We start from the raw sequence: 13,715 nt of genomic DNA on the forward strand, positions 1-13,715 counted from the left end.
GGTAATCTCTGGAAGCATCAGTTAGTCCATTATAAACGACATCAAGTATTTCATGTTTCTTAAGAGGATGATCAGGCAAAGCATTAAGTAACTTGAGAAGCCTCCCCCAAGCTTGTGGGAGACTCTATTCTTTAATTTGCACAAAGTTGTATATTTCCCTCAAAGCAGCTTGTTTCTTATGAGCAGGGAAATATTTAGCAGAGAAGTAATAAATCATATCCTGGGGACTACGCACACAACCAGGATCAAGAGAATTAAACCATATCTTAGCATCACCCTTTAATGAGAACGGAAATATTTTGAGTATATAAAAGTAACGCGATCTCTCATCATTAGTGAACAGGGCAGCTATATCATTTAACTTAGTAAGATGTGCCACAACAGTTTCAGATTCATAGCCATAAAACGGATGAGATTCAACCAAAGTAATTATATCAGGATCAACAAAGAATTCATAATCCTTATCAGGAACACAAATAGATGAAGTAGCAAAAGCAGGGTCAGGTCTCATTTTATCTCTAAGTGATTCTTTGTTCCATTTAATTAATAACCTCTTAAGCTCATATCTATCTTTGCAAGCTAAAATAGCGGCAGAAGATTCCATATCAAAAAGATAGCCCTCAGGAATAACAGGCATATTTTCATCATCACTATCATCATCGTATTCAGATTCAATAATTTCTTTTTCTCTAGCCCTAGCAATTTGTTCATCAAGAAATTCACCAAGGGGCACAGTAGTATCAGGCATAGAAGCAGTTTCATCATAAGTATCATGCATAGCAGAAGTGGCATCATCAATAACATGCGACATATCAGAACGAATATCAGAAGCAGGTGTAGGTGTCGCTAGCTTACTCATAACAGAAGGTGAATCAAGTGCAGAGCTAGATGGCAGTTCCTTACCTCCCCACGTAGTTGAGGGATAGATCTTGGTTTTTGGATCTCTCAATTTCTTCATAGTGTCCAGCAGATATAAATCCCAAGTGACTCAAAGAATAGAGCTATGCTCCCCGGCAACGGCGCTAGAAACTAGTCTTGATAACCCACAAGTATAGGGGATCGCAACAACTTTCGAGGGTAGAGTATTCAACCCAAATTTATTGATTCGACACAAGGGGAGCCAAAGAATATTCTCAAGTATTAGCAGCTGAGTTGTCAATTCAACCACACCTGGAAACTTAGTATCTACAGCAAAGTGTTTAGTAGCAAAGTAATATGATAGTGGTGGTAGCAGCAACAAAAGTAAAGACAGCAAAAGTAATGTTTTTAGTATTTTGTAGTGATTGTAACAGTAGCAGCGGGAAAGTAAATAAGCGTAAACCAGTATATGGAAAACTCGTAGGCACCGGATTAGTGATGGATAATTATGCCGGATGCGGTTCATCATCTAACAGTCATAACATAGGGTGACACAGAACTAGCTCCAATTCATCAATGTAATGTAGGCATGTATTCCGTATATAGTCATACATGCTTATGGAAAAGAACTTGCATGACATCTTTTGTCCTACCCTCCCGTGGCAGCGGGGTCCTATTGGAAACTAAGGGATATTAAGGCCTCCTTTTAATAGAGAACCGGAACAAAGCATTAGCACATAGTGAATACATGAACTCCTCAAACTATGGTCATCAACAGGAGTGGTCCCGATTATTGTCACTTCGGGGTTGACGGATCATAACACATAGTAGGTGATTATAGACTTGCAAGATAGGATCAAGAACTCACATATATTCTTGAAAACATAATAGGTTCTGATCTGAAATCATGGCACTCGGGCCCTAGTGACAAGCATTAAGCTTCGCAAAGTCATAGCAACATCAATCTCAGAACATAATGGATACTAGGGATCAAACCCTAACAAAACTAACTCGATTACATGATAAATCTCATCCAACCCATCACCGTCCAGCGAGCCTACGATGCAATTACTCACGCACGGCGGTGAGCATCATGAAATTGGTGATGGAGGATGGTTGATGACGACGGCGACGAATCCCCCTCTTCGGAGCCCCGGACGGACTCCAGATCAGCCCTCCCGGGAGGTTTTAGGGCTTGGCGGCGGCTCCCTATCGTAAAACGCGGTGATTTCTTCTCTCTGATTTTTTTCTCTCCGAAAGCAAATATATAGAGTTGGAGTTGGCGTCGGAGGGTTTCCAGGGGGACCACGAGGTAGGAGGCGCGCCCTAGGGCGGGCGCCCCCCACCCTTGTGAGAAGGGTGTGGGCCCCCTAGTCTTCATCTTTGGCGAGGATTTTTTATTGTTTTTTCTAAGATGTTCCGTGGAGTTTCAGGTCATTCCAAGAATATTTGTTTTCTGCACATAAAACAACACCATGGCAATTCTGCTGAAAACAGCATCAGTCCGGGTTAGTTCCATTCAAATCATACAAGTTAGAGTCCAAACCAAGGACAAAAGTGTTTGGAAAAGTAGATACGACGGAGATGTATCAAGGGAGTATTCGATTTAAAGCGGGCGGCGCAGTTCCTGATACGGCTTTAATGCAGACGAGGGAGGGAGTAGCGGTTCCCGATATGTTGAACGGCCAATGCATCCTTCTTCAATTAATGCATGAGGGAAGTAATGGGAGGAGGTCCGAGAAAAGAGGCTGCATGATGTGAATTTAACGCAGTTTGCCCTCATTGCCCTTATATAAAGGCGCCCCTCCATTCCAATGCATCTACCACATCGTACGCACCTAAGCATTTGCCTAAGCACCTACACTAAGCGCAAAAGAGCTCACTCCAGACCCATGGCGGCGATGCGCGTGAGTGGCCAGCGGCTGCGCCAGATGGTCCACGACGCCGGCCTACGGCCCGGCGCCGAGGATCGTCTCCAGACGGTGTTGGAGACCGGCTAGTGGATGGCCGCCGTCGATACCAACTACGACTCTCAGTTGGACCAGATGATCGTTGACACCAGCAACAAGTTCACCGTCATCAAGAAGCTCGCGGACGACATCGCCGTACTCCTCCAGCCCGCGCGCCCGGGCTCCTCATTGCCTGCCACCCTAATCGGCCTCCATGGCCGGAACCTCTTTCAAGCACTGGTGGCCCTGCGACTGCCCGCTGACGCCATAAAGGATGTCCACCTGGAGGTCGCGCTCGCCGCGAGGCACCTCGCCCTGCAAGAATTCGTCGACCTACACATCCACATGTACGAGAAAATCGTGTACATAGGTATCTACAAGGCCAGTGAGGACGCTACAATGTTGGCCTTCCTCAACCGGCTGGAAGCCTTGGATGCCTTTGCTGAGAAGCACCTCGACCTCGCCACAAAAGCTGTCGCTCCTTAGCCGCCGGTCGGTGGCCCGGCGCACTAAGTTGAGGAGGAGGAGGTCGTACGTTCGTGGATCCATCTTTCTTCTTGCCTTCTGTAACCACCACTGCGATCGCATCATCGTGGCCTTAATTCTTATTGTGCTGTTGCATTCTCGTTCCAGTCAATACCGACATGTGCGATCCCTCTTCTTAATTATATGCATCACTGTAACTAGTACTCCATCCGTCAATTTATAAGTTGTGCTTACCTTTTCCATCAACTTCGTGCAACGCGCGGGCATCTTGCTAGAAACACTACTCCCTCCATCTAGGTGAATAAGTCATCTTAGATTGTGTGTATGTCATGTGGGGCCTTAGTGTAGCTTGCCTAAGGTGTGGCTTGAACCAAACACTCACCTAAGTTAATCAAACTTGCCTAACCTTACATTCCACGAGATTTTGCCACATGTTAGAATCCAAAAAGCTCCACATGTAGAAGCATAATGCACAAACCACCAGAATCTCATGCGTGCAATACACGTGTACCTTACTAGTACTAAGCACGAGCTCGTACTGCGGGAGCACCACAAGGCCTGCCACAGGAGTTACATTTCCCTCTCGGGGCCCATGGGACCGAACTTCAGTGGCTTAGTGCCCGGCCTATGAGTCAATGACATGCGGACCTTAAATGCGGCTGGCCCACATGTCATTCTCATGGTGGTGGCGTGGTTCGCGACTCACTCGTTCGAGATGAACCACCCGGTGGTGGCATGGCCGTGGCGAGGGTGCCACAGCTGGGCGTCGGGGCGTTACGAGGCGTAGATGGCCACACCGGCGGGTACTACCTATAGTACATAAGTACTCCAGCTGAGGATTGATGCCTGGGACGAAATGTGTCACATCCGTTGGATGAAAATTCGATGGGGAGTACGGATCGGAGCACAGCAGCGGAGCAGGCAAACTGCGTCCAATCGGGTGTGTCTGTGGTAGAAAGTTGATGGTCGCCGCAGTTCAGCTGGCCCGCATGTCATGCACACAAAGGCAGAGGAGCGGTGGGGCCGAGAGGGATGAGGGGCACGTCAGGGGATGAGGATCCCCTGACGCGAACAATCCTACCATTCTTTCACTGACATGTGGGACCCATAAGCGTGGGTCCCACCTATCAGTGAAGGAAAGGCAGGGCAAGGAAGTGATAGCCACGTCAGAGGATCCATGTCCACGTCGGGGGATGTCGTTCCGTCGGTTGGAGCGGCGTCGTGGGAATCACGTGTGGGTGTGGCAGTGGTAGAAACAAGAAACGTGATGGTCACCGTGGTTCAACTTCCATGGACAAGCTGTCATGTCTGCTGACACATGTATATCAAAACTAGAGTGTTTATATTTCAAGCACGTGAACAAATATTATTCTATTACTTTGGATCCATTGCAACGCACGGGCCAGCACGTTGGCAGTAGTAGTGTCCATCTCTATCTCTAGAGGCCTTCCCTCGTTCATCCTTTTCTCTCACAAGATAAACTACTCATACGGGAGGGTACCAACATCAATTTGCACAACATTGGGATCAGCCATGCAACGGGCCACCGCATGAATTGGTACGATGGAACCACGGTGAGATTGAATAAGATAACACGAACCTTGCACATGGCGGTCAAAGGCGGACCATGCTGTCTGCGGCCGATTTGTTGCCGTACGAGTAGGAAGACACTGTGCTCCTTTATAACCGCATCTTCGCAGTGACAAACCAGGGGACTTATTTTGTATGGGACACAGCCTACGATATACTCCCTCTCTCCCAGTTTATTTGTTTTGAATCTTTTCATTTTATAAGTTTCAAATTCAAATTTAGAGCTCCCCATCACATGTTGAGATTACAATGTCCATTAAATCGTTGCGTGCATGTATAGTAAAGAAACAAATCTCGAGTTTGGCACGAGTTCGTGCTGTGGGAGCACCACAAGCCCTGGTGCAGGAGTTACATTTCCCTCTCAGGGCTGTCGGGACTGAGCTTCAGCGCCTTACTACCCCTAGCTTTGAGTCAATAACATGTGGACCCGATAGGTGACTGGTCCACATGTAATGCTCCCTTAGGCAGAGGGGCAGTGGGGCCAAGAGGGGTGAGCCGCAGGTCGGGGGACGTGTGGTTTCCTGGGTTCGAGCGGCGTCGTGGGAATCGCGGGTGGCTGTGGTAGAAACTTGATGCTTGCCGCATTTTAGGTGGCCCACATGTCATGCACACAAAGGCAGAGGGGCGGCGCGGCCGATAGGGGTGAGGCGCACGTCGGGGGCGTGGTGCCGTGGGTTGGAGAGGCGTCATGGGAACCGCGAGATGAAACGTGATGGTCGCCGTAGTTGAACTTCCATGGACAAGCTGTCATGTCTACGGACACATGCACTGCATACCGATCACTGGAAGGAGTAGGAGAGAAAGCTATATATGCGAATAAATAGTTCCTTATAGTCAAGCAGACCCACGCTACTACTCTGTTCCAAAGACATGCACACCATCGAAATAGTCCATCTATATCAATATACACCGAGAGGGAATAATTTTTTTTACAAGAGAGGAAATAGTTCATCCATCCATAATGCCCTCCTGCTGGTGCAGCCTTTTCTTCTTCTTCTTCTTCTTCTTCTTCTTCTTCTCATTCTCTGTGGGAGACGGCTTTGCAACAAGCTCTTTGGACCTTGCAGCTATCTCGAAACTCACACTGGCATCGAGGGCAGCATATTTTATCCGCTCGTACGTTAAGGGATAATTCTCCCATCCAGACGACCCTAATGCCACCGTCTCGTCACCCTTCTGAAGATTTGTACCGAGCACAAAATTTGCTATGTCGAATAGGGATGGTGTCTGTTTATCACAAACTTCTGCAGGAATTTTGATTCTGGTTTGTAGGTCAGTGATGCTATTCAAATCAAGGTTGTACGGCTCCAGCTTCTGTTTGTCCCCTCCGATGGCTGCCCCACAGAAGTATACGTCCTCCCGAGACAAGAAATCGTGAAGCTCACCTGGTATGGAGGGCGAGTGTATGATGTGGTACACCAAAACATCATCTTTGAGGCACAACTGAAGGACGGCGGCGCGCTGGATCTTCCCAGGGCCATGCTCCATGTACTCTGTGTCGAGACCGATGACCTTCGTCTCTACCTTTTCGAGGGAGTTGGATACATTGTTGATCCACTGCCGAACAACCCTTGGGTGGATGGTGACGGTGGCAACTGTGCGCATCGAGCCTTCGACGAGGACATGTTGGACGCTAAAAACCTGCATCTCGATCTCTATCGCCATTTGGAACCGCTGGAACGGAGGGCTATGGTTTGGAGAATTAGGATTAGATGGCTAGTCTAACTGAAGTAGTAGATGATTATTTAAAGAGGTTAAAACAATGTGAACGCAGTGGGGTTTGGATGCAAATGAAGACGAAGGGGAGGTGAAGAAGCCGAGGAGAATCGGTTCCCGATGGAGAAGTAAATGGGAGAAGTGGCATGCAGGCAGTTGATTAGACGGCTAGGTAGACTAAATGAAAAGGCTATGCGGGTAGACTGATGAGTCGTACTTGTTTGTGTACGTGCCCATCCTTCCTGATAGGTGGGACCTATGCAAACAGATAAAAAAATGTGTCGTAGTTTTTTTGAGCGCGTGAGTGGGAGACACAACATTCTCTGGTTAAGGAATACTCCCTCCGTTTAGGTGAGTATAAGTCACCTTATGAAAATCAGGTTTTCACAAAACCTTTAGGTGTGGAGCATTAACTTCCTGCTCAATCCCCTCCCAGCCTCGTTAGCCAGCGTTCTCTTCCTCTGCTGCCGCGTTCTACCTTTCCATTTTTCCTCTTCTCAAGTGTGGAACGATTTGCATGCCATCCTTGATGCACCAGAATGACCACTGGATGCATCGCGGCAGAGCGTTGATTAGGCATACACGAGAATTTGGTTCTCGTGCATGCTAGCACGGGAGACCTATTTACGCTATACAATACTGGAGTACGCATGTACCTACTAGTAGTAGAGTAGTAGTACAACTGTGGTACACTTGATGGTCAAAATACTATTCATCCGGTCCTCACAGTGAAATGACAACACCCTGCGCCTGACACTAGTCCAGGCGTCGTGTTCAGGTTACCAAAGTCAGCCTCACCCTGTGCACAGTGCAGTCTATCACCACCGCTGTATAGCACATTGGCGCCTCGCCTCGTCTCCCTCTCCGCTCCCATAGCACCACTCCATCTCCATCTCATCACTGTGCCCCTGTGTACCGTCGCCTCACTCGCCTCCCCCAGTACCACTATTCCCTCGCTAGCCGCTCCAGCACCGACATCCTTCTCCCTCGTAAATCAAGCCGCCTTCCAAACTCCACCATGGCCGAACGCGAACCGCGCATCATCCATATGAGCCGCGATTGGAGCAATCTCCCCAGTGACATCCTCGACCTCTGTTGTTCGTGTATGGATATGTTGAGCGCCCTGCGGCTGGCTGCATGCTCAAGGGACATGCACACGGCCATCGTGAAGCGAGGCCTAAGCTTTTCAAGACACCCTGCTTGCTGCTATCTGGTCTTGCGAGATTGGCTCACCATGATATAGAGGCGTGCATGATGCCCCTCGACTTCAATCCGATCTCCATTAGGCTGGTCATAGTGGGGAGTAACTTAGACTAGTGTCATACATATGACACTAGTCTATGTTACTACTTTCATAGTGCAAGGTGTCATAGAAGTAGTATCATATATGGTTGCATTTATTAGCTTATAGACTCAACATTTCTTGGAAAGCGCTATGTGATGGTAACATAATATGTTACTCCAAACACCTCTCTCCTCATTAACTAGGTGCCACATAAGCAAACTTGTCTCGGGATGTGTTATGTTACTAGCTAAGTTACTCCCACTATGACTAGCCTTAGCCGAAACTTCTTTGCATGTATGTAGTGGGTCGCCGTATATCATTTCCCTCGACATCGATCCGATCACCATCGCCTGAAACTTCTTGGCAGGTATGTACTGGGTCGGCATGAACTCCCACTGGATGGCTGCCTTCAGAGAAGACGGTAAAAAGTTGGTGCTCGTGAACTTCCAGACCTCCCATGAGATTATCCTTCCTCCATTGGATTATATAGAGTATTACCATCACGGTCCAAGTCATCTAGATTACTACGTCAGTTGGACGAACCTTGTTTTGTAGAAGATTGTAATCTGCCAAGTGCCCACACGACATGCGAATTACGCAGACTTCAAGCTAATTGCCTTGTTTGACCGCGGACTCGCCTATCTTTACGCCGGTGCCTTCTTTAGCTGGAGATAACTCGACTCGCAGTGGATCATCGTCAAAGCTGATACACACTTCTGTGATGCTATTGAACACAATGGCATCATCTACACGATCGACAAAGCAGATGGCACCACGTATTGCTGGGACGGCGCGTGTAAGTTGTTTTCTCTCATGTTAATGATGACTCCATGACACTGTTTGAACTTTTTGTGATGATTGGCATATCTCTGTTTGAGCAGAATTTGAGTAGAACTATGGCAATGTATTAGAGACGCCGTAAATCAGCTATATTTGGAATGAGTTAATTCATGCGATTGTGACCATGTCATTACAGCCAATTTGTACCCTGAATAATCAAACGGTTAGGAATATATGGATATTATCCTTATTTTATAGTAATCTATATAGTACTACTAAATATGAGTGTGTATCAATGGCCATGTTAGTTTCCTCATTTTCATGATGTAGAAACATGCACCACACTGTTGGTTTCATCTAACCATACATTAGGGAAGTAAATGTGCATATGGAGAACTCTATATTCGGAAGTAGTGAAATCATGCAATGCTTACCATGTGTACATACCTATATTCGCCCTTCGGCAATCAATGGCTAGAATAATATCCTCACAAAATTTTTGCCCACAGAACACGAGTATATAACAATGCATGGTCTGTTAGTTACCTTGAAGAATTTGTTTGTGAGGACAGAACATGATTACATAACATGCATGACATGGTAGTTTCCTGTGAAGAATCGATTGCGAGATAACATGAGTATAACCATGCATGGCACTTCTATATTTTCGAACCCTGTATACATTTCCCTGTATTATCCTCCCAGTTCCAATAGGGACATATCAATGATGTTTCTTGCATTATCCTACTCATACTCTGAACAATGTTGATCTTACCTTAACAATGCATGTCCTTTTTGATATGATGCAGTGTCCCTACAGTTACTGCCCTTTGTAATCACACCACCTTTGCCAAAAATAGGGAAGCACAACTAGTTCCTCGCTCGATCAGACAATGGCAAAATACTGATGATCATTCGGACACATGAGCCGGAAAAGTTATATTGCAAAAACCCCACTGTATACAAGCACCGTGCAATACGTGAGTATCCGGACAGTGGTTGTTACGTCTATGAGCAGGATACCAGCTTGTTGGGGCCTTTAGGATTTTTTAGTTGGAGGCGGGTAAACAACCACTACTAGGGAAAAGGCTAGCAGTAGCGCGGGTTTTGTGCTTACTAGTAGCGCGGGTAGGCGCGCTACTAATAAGGTGCTACAGCTATTGCTTAGCAGTAACGCGTGCCCACACGCGCTACTGCTAGGACAAATAGCTGCAGCGTTTGTTCACTCCCGCGCTACTGCTAATGTAACTACTGGCAGCGTGTTTTCTCACCATCGCTACTAGTATTCTTTTTTTATTTTTTTATTTTTAGTGTATTTATGCGCCATAGGACAAATATTGGTACAATATCAGTTATGAGGTTTACATCATTATGTCCATAACAGTGTGTCAAATGAAGGTGGATTAGGTTCAAGTGGAGGCAATATGTGGTGCATGTCAAAAGTATACTACTAATCCAAACTTGATCTAGTTTGGACTAGTAGTACTTTTGATGTGCACCACATGTTGCCTCCACTTGAATCTAATCCGCGAGCACAAGCTATTTAATCATCATCATAGTCATTACCACCAACAATATTTATTTAATCGCCACTAACACTAGCTAATAATAATCATCATAGTCATTACCACCAACACTAGCTATTTTATCATCATAGTAATAGTGTAGCACATCATCATCCTCAAACTCATTTCTAGCTAGCTAATCACTCCTGCTGCTCTCTCTTAGGTAAAATAACATAAAACATGTGTAGCTCTCCTCCTTGATCAAGTTGGAGCATGCAGATGAACCTGTCTCCTAATCGTGGGTAGCGCATCTGTTTGCTGCCCCCTAGTACTTCTCAGTGCTTCTCCATCACACATTTGGTCCAGTCTTGCACTATTAAGCATCTGTCGCTAATCTTGAATGCACTGAAGTAATGTGTAGGATATTTTGGTCGTAAGCTAATAATACTCATGGTACCTTTAGTCTCGATCCCATAAGGCACAACATTCATCGGGACTCCCTGTTGAAGAACATCGTATGGTAACATACTTAGCAATGAAGTTTAGCTTCAAAAATAATGTATGATAAAGATGCACCGAGGACAAATAGTAAAAATCTTACCATCCTTCCTAAATAGATGTGACCGTAGTTCATTACGAACACTATTGGTCGCACATTTTCAGTACTAACATTTCTAAATGCAGGAAGAAAATTTGTCTTGACAGTATCAAGATCCTCAAGCCATGAAACATAATGACTTAGCTCCTCGCAGTTGAGTTCAACCTCGGGACAGTAGTAGGTCCTGTCTACCAAGCCCTGGACATGTTTTCTTGCACCGAAATAAGCTGACAATACAAATTAGTTGTCAACTATTTTTGAATAAACAATATCGAAGACATAAATATGGTTGAGAAACTTACATAATGGTATAACTGGAGGCGTCTGCACATCGACCCAGATGTCGGTATTACCTTCAATATCATATTTCGGACGAATATCAAAGGTGATAACCATATCAGGCTCAAATGCATAAGCCTTGCATAGTGCTCACCATGTTTTGCATCCAAAATAGGTGTAGTCGTCTGAATTGTATAATTTTGCGTGAAAAATATAACCATGCTCGGTCTTCAAGTAAACTTTCTTTACCTCCATAGTATGACTAAAACCTATCTTATCCAATACAAAAACTCTTGCATGGTAGGGGATACGCTAGTACAACAGTAAAAAAATATAAGTTGAAGCAGATGTCATGCTTAATTACGAAAAAAGACTTGTCGTTGTGACTTACTGTATCCACTTCAAAGTTCTTGTCCAGCTTGATGCTGAAGCGCCTATCATCATCTAGGAAGATTCCGTCGCACAGGCCACGCTCGTCTTCGCAGTATTTGCAAATACTGAAATCCTTTTCGTCATCAGACATTTCCTATGTTCATAGTTAAAACATTAATTGAAAATCGATCGAAGACAACTACCAGGATACTCAACACACAAATCCAGGGCACTCGATATTTCCTACATATTCTGGCACAAGTCATGCCAAAATTCACGGAAAAATCCGGCATGAACTTTGCTAAAATAGGACATAACAAGCGCCTGAAATTTGTCGGAATGGAAATGAATCAACACTCCGGCAAAACATAGGCCACTCGGAGGTGTAACCAGCAAACATAGGCCACTCGGAGATATACATTTCAAAATATCTTATAGGACTCAAATTAGCATGCATTCAATAAGCCAAAGTAAATCATCTCATGCATCTATACATCATCGAATATTATCACTAATACATCCCAAATAGTGTCATACATATAACATCACTAATACAACTAAAACCCTAGCACACGAAGGGTATCGGCGCGGGCGGTGGACACCCACAGAGAAGGAATCATCACGAGATCATAGCTCTAGTGAGATCCCTGGAGAACCTGCCAGGTATTGGAGAACCTGTGCTCCAACGCAAACAAGTAGCGACGGACGTGCGCGTCCTCCTCACTGACACGGTGACGCACCACCTCCGCGGAGTCCTCGAGCCTCTGGACCGTCACTGGCCCACGCGACCGCCACCAAAGAAGGTTCGGGTCAATGACAAGCTGGCTCCTCACCAACCTGTGCCCCCCGGTAGGTAGCGCCTCCTAGTACCACCCCGGTGGAGCCTAGTCTCGGACATGGCCCATCTGGTCAAGTAGGTGTCGTCCTCCGCCGACTCGACAACAAGGATGTGGGATAGGCATCGTCCACGTCGATGCGAGAAAAATTGCTTTAACTAAAAAAAATAGCAACAAGTTCTTACTAATGAGTTCTGTTAATTCAATTAGTTCTTACTAAAAATAAACTTACTATAAATAAAAATAAACTAATACCTAATTAGTGCCTAGTTCTTACTAACTAATTAGTACCTAGGAACTACTGCCCTAATTACCATATAAGTAAGGGCCATTTGCATTTCTGTCCCTAACTCCAATCACCTAATCAGATATACCCCTAATTCGAAAGCATGCTCAAATTTGCCCCTCCGCTGTTAGGTGCCCTTATAGAATTGCCCTTCTGCATCGTTATCGTCCGGTCAAACAGATTTGACCGTCCTGAAAAAAATAGCAAAAAATCTAAAATTTTGTGAGATCAAAGATACTCATGTGCCCAAGGTGTGTGCAAATTTTCGTGCTATTTGGACATTCCAGGCGCTCGTGGCGAGGAAAAACAGTTAATCTGCACGCTTGTGAACAATAAATTTGAAATAAAATAGCAAGAAAATTTAAAAAAATATGAAATTTTTTGGCATCAAAGTGGCTTGGGTGCACAAGGTGCTTGCAAGTTTTTGTGATCAAATGACATGTGAGGAGCTCTAGCAAGAAAAAACAAAATAGTCATTTTCCCCATGTTTTTTCCGGAGCCATTTTTTTTCTCCACAAGCCCCTCCAATGTCCAAACACAACTAAAAATTGCACGCAACTTGCAGACCCGAGCCTCTTTGATGCCAAAAAAAATCATATTTTTTGAATTTTCTTGCTATTTTTTTGAATTTACTATTCACAGGCTTAGATGTTTATTGTTTTTCCTCTGACACGAGCTCCTGGAATGTACAAACAGCACGAAACTTTGCATGCACCTTGCGAACCTGAGTATCTTTGATCCCACAAATTTTCAGATTTTTTAGAATTTTTTTGCTATTTTTTTCAGGACGGTCAAAGCCCTTTGACCGACTTTGACCTGCTTTGACCGGACGGTAATGGCACAGAAGGGTATTTCTATAAGTGCATCTAACAGCGGAGGGGCAAATTTGAGCAGGCTTTGAAATTAGGGGTAAATCTGAGAGTGGGCGCAAATTAGGGACATAGATGTAAATGTCCCTATAAGTAATTAACTAACTAGCACTAAAAATAGCCTAGGGTTCATACTAACTAGCACTAAATAGCTAGGGTTCATACTAAGCAGAGAAGAGGGATTGGAAGGGGAGAGTGCTTACAGAGGGCGGGGAGAGAGATGGGGTCGGGGGAGACAGCGGCACCGAGGCACGGCGAGGCAGGGTCAGGGGATACGGCGGCGAGGCGGGGTCGGGGGAGACGGCG

Source organism: Triticum dicoccoides, chromosome 6A, assembly GCF_002162155.2.
Source record: "Triticum dicoccoides isolate Atlit2015 ecotype Zavitan chromosome 6A, WEW_v2.0, whole genome shotgun sequence".
Lineage (NCBI taxonomy): Eukaryota > Viridiplantae > Streptophyta > Magnoliopsida > Poales > Poaceae > Triticum > Triticum dicoccoides.